We start from the raw sequence: 2,635 nt of genomic DNA on the forward strand, positions 1-2,635 counted from the left end.
GGGGCTCAAGAGAGGATAATACCTCTGCTTACGTTGAGGGATATACGTTTTCCCTTCGGCTCACCACAGTGTACACAGGCGGACACACCCTCCACACATACACACAAAACGTAACTGGCCATATACTGCATACTGGATGGAGACTACATGGTGCTGACTGCATGCATAGTCATCAGTAGGCCTTGATTGTTCCCCCCCGGAGCTGATGGACAAAATATCTCGTCACAAATATGAATGGGGTTCAAGGCATTCAAAACGCTTTTACAGCCACATTTAGATTTGATAAGCTAAGTGGCTAAAAGCGTCCTAACCTTGGTAGGCAGCTGGATTTGCATGAGGTCATGAGCTCACGATCGCAGGACAAATCCATCTTGCCACGCTCCAATCTTTTGTTTTAAATCTGAAACACCAGTGGTTCGCACCAATCAGCGTCCTATGATGCAGCTACGGGCGGGCTTTAGGTGTGACGCCAGCGAGAGTGACCGTGTGATAGATGGTGATAGACAGATGGTTCATCCAATCACCTGCCAGGTATTTTTTGAAAGTGCTTGCCCCTTTCAAACGTTTTCCAGGGCGAGTTCCCAGATGTGTATGTGAAACAAACCATCTGTAGTCAGTAATGTATTCATCTCCCTATACAATTTGATTAGAGTTGAGTGAACTGTCTTTTGTGAGTCATCTTGAAATGAACAAAGCGGTGTTGAGCAGCAGCAGCATTCCAGGTCCAGCTTAACTCTGCTTCTTGTTTTTATGTTCCTTTAGCTGTATGTGTTTTCGGACTCAATTTTAATGTTCTGTATGTTTTTTTTTACAGTGTCCTTCAAAATAAATTGCACCAGTGGGGATAATAAAAATTTCTCTACCATAGACCTACTCTAGGCTCTACTCTACTCTACTCTGTAGGCTATTTGTTGGTGCTAAAGTTTCCTTTCACAGGTCCACCTTGAAACCCAGAGCTTAACTTTTCACACAATTCAAAGGACTCAGAGGACTTGCCTTGCACCATTCCTGTGCACCTTTGCCCCCAGTGTTGCCATGTTCCCCACAACAAACATGGCTGCTGAGGTCCTCGTTGCTATGCGTGAGATATTTCACCACCAACTTGTCCAAAGAGACTATTTAAAGCACACATGACATCAGGTACCTGAACGCATGATCAAATGTATAGGCTATACGGTATGTCAGCACATTAAAAGAGGGTGACTTCTGCGATTATGATCAAAACAGATCATTCTACAGATTTTAACATTTTGGAAACATTCCTAACTTGTGAAATATGAAGATTTGATGATTAGTTTGAGAACTATGTGATTACTTATGATGATAGGGACACTGAGATAGAGACCGGTCAGTAGAGTATGTGCCTACTGACAGAAATGAGCAAAGAGATGAACAACACTCAAAAGTAAAACAGAAGCCAACAAGCTTCTTTTTAATCTCTCTTCCAGCCAAGCAATCAAATAGTCTTCCTGCTGGCTGTCCTATCATTGTGCTGATTTGGTGACAGTAATGGGAAGATCAGTGCTGCTCTCTGCTGGTGATGACTAGAAAGGATTGATTTTCCAACCTATCAAAATGTCTCCAATACTCTAATTCCACTCACTCATTCAGAAAATACTTTGAATTGTTGTTCGGTTCGTAGGTGGATGGAATTCCTCCAAATGTCGATCTGTCATTAGCCTGATATTCTGTAGAGGGAGCTTCATAATTATTTGGACAGAAACACATTCACAATGATCAATGCACGTTCTTTGTCCATAACAGAGATGTTATTACATATAATTGTAATAAAATGTATAAACATATAATTACACTAAACCTGTTATCAGGCTTGGGAAGTATCTGATTACATGTAATCCAGTTACTGTAATCAGGATACAAAAAAGGGTAACTAATCCCTTACAGTTACAGAAAAATATGTAATCAAGATTACAGTTACATTAAGTAAAAAATTGGGCTTACTAGCAGGATTACGATTTAAAATATATTTATGGTATATTCTATTGTATGTTGTATATTTATCAAATGAGCTGTGCAGTGTGCACTGTAAATATTGACTCTTGTCTACTTTATGTTTGATATCATGGTGCAAATAAAGAAAACCTAAAACCCTGGAGAGAGAAAGACACTTGAAAAAACACACTTGGCTCTTAAAAAGGACCAGTGCTCCCGAAAAATAAATGACTAGAAACCTGACAATATCAGTGCAATGTAATCTGAAGATGGAAATACATAAAGTCTGAAATTAGTAGCCTATTACAGAGCTGTTTTTTGTTTTTTGTTGAAAAATGTCCTCCTGATGCCCCAGACTCCAAATGCAGGAAATTTGTTCAAAAGTAACGGGGAGTAATCACTAATCAGTTACATTAATTTCATATTGTGATTGTGATACTTGGATGATTACGTTACTGCTTACAATCACAAAAACTCAATTTCCCAGAATGCCGCAATGAAACGCAGCGGCAGTGGAGGCGGGACAGAACGACAGAACGAAGCGGACGTTGTTGCTGTTTGTTTCCAACACAAAACAGCTCTATTAAATGGGATGGGATGCTACAAAATGATGCCTGCGAACTATTCAACCACTGCTTTTGGTCAAACGGACATATATAATCTTTATTTATTTAGCTGAGGA

The sequence above is a fragment of the Poromitra crassiceps genome (assembly GCF_964638095.1).
Source record: "Poromitra crassiceps genome assembly, chromosome: 5".
NCBI lineage: Eukaryota > Metazoa > Chordata > Actinopteri > Beryciformes > Melamphaidae > Poromitra > Poromitra crassiceps.